Genomic DNA, 1,837 nt, shown 5'->3' with positions numbered 1-1,837 from the left:
TTTGTTACAGCAGTTTTTTATAACATAGATAGAGTTATAGCCTGAACTCTAAAATCTAAAATCTGATGTTTATTTAGTCTCTAATTGATATCCTGTAATAAATCTGTAAACTAGGTAAAAATAAACCAAGCATATGAGTCGATATTCTATTGTTTTTTTGCTTATTGGTGACAGTGCAACTTCTGATGTCATTTTAAAAATATATTTCCCAAATTAAAATAATCATTGCAATTAAAATTGTACAAAATAATGATTTTTTATCATTTTAGCCATTATACAGTATGATGAAAATGTGTAAGGTTTCACTGACTAAAACTAGACTAAAACTAAAACAATTTGACTAAAAATTATAAAAACTAAAAGTTCCATTTGACAGCAGACTAAGACTAAATTAAAAAATGTAGCTGACAAAATGAGCACTATTGTGAAGGAACAAGGCATCGCTTATTCAGTGACCTGAGCTGTGGCAGGAAGTACATACTCGGAGGAGCAAAAGTCTCAAAGCCTTCAATTCAAACTTCAACAAAACTGAAGAACAAACCAGTGTGACGTCATTTTAAACAACATCATATGAAAATGAAAGGAAATTTGGACTTTGTTTTGGGGGTTTCTGGAAGAGTCCCAGTACTCAAGAACTCAAGTACAGAGGAAGCATGAAAGTACCAGCATGTGTTCTTGATGATACTGCAGGTGGACAATGTATAGCGGGGTTACCCGGGGCTACTTTTAAACTGCTGTTGCGGGTTATTTTCATTACGGGTTAAAGGTTGGACATATTGCATAAATTCTATTTGACTGAAATGCTTGTATGAACAATATTTTACTCTACCCAATTTATACTCTAGTGATGATGAAGCTGTGCTAATGATGAGACGGAGATCGCTGTGATGGAGACGCACTGCTAGAGTTTCCGTCTCCATGGTAACAGACTGACGGTCTCTGCAGGACTGTTGCTAGAGAATTAAAAAACAAAGCATCATATGTCATCTGCAGAAGCATTTTCCATCCATTAAAAGCTTATTATGAATATCTTGGTTTGTTTGTAATTGTAAAAATATTATATTTAAGTAAAAAGTTGTTGTTTTGAATATAACCAAACAATTGACGACATATATATATGTATGTATGTATATACATTATTTTTTTGTTTTTTTTTAAGTCAATAGGTCAACTGTCAACTGTTTGCTTGTCAACATTCTTCAAAATATCTTATTTTGTATTTAACAGAAGGGAGAATCTCACCCATTTGGAACAAAATGACAGTAAATGATTTTCCAGAATTGTAATTTTTGGGTGAACTCTATCTTTAAGCTCTGTATTTGCTGTCTGCACACAGAGCAGACAAAACACAGTAAAACACAGTAAAATGATTCAGTGTGTGAGTGGAGATGAAAGCAGAGCTTTGTGTAGCAGAGATTTAAGCACATCACAGTGATTTTCTGAATCACAGCAAGACAGAAAAACACATTTGAAATGCAGCCCCGTTTTCAAGCAGCTGAATGCGTCATTTGTCTAACAGCAGAATAACTACAATGAAAACTCAGCGGTCTGTTAATGTCAATTGCTCAGAAGGATTTCCGGCTGCACTGGACTAAATGTTCAGCCCTTATTAAGCAGGTAATTGTGCCGGACGTTCAACAGGAGCCACTGAAGGACAGACGAGAGGACCTGTGTTCTTTAATATCGATGACAACACTAATGTGAGCATTAACAGTTATCTGTATGAAACAACAGCACATAGCCTCATCTTTAGCTGGATCGTTCATCTGGATGGAAGAGATGTGACATCAGTAACAGAAGCATTACTAAATGTTTTGCAGAAGAATAATCTTTGTCC

Source organism: Labeo rohita, chromosome 2, assembly GCF_022985175.1.
Source record: "Labeo rohita strain BAU-BD-2019 chromosome 2, IGBB_LRoh.1.0, whole genome shotgun sequence".
Lineage (NCBI taxonomy): Eukaryota > Metazoa > Chordata > Actinopteri > Cypriniformes > Cyprinidae > Labeo > Labeo rohita.
The sequence above is the reverse complement of the archived record's forward strand: the minus strand, read 5'-3'. Positions refer to the sequence as shown.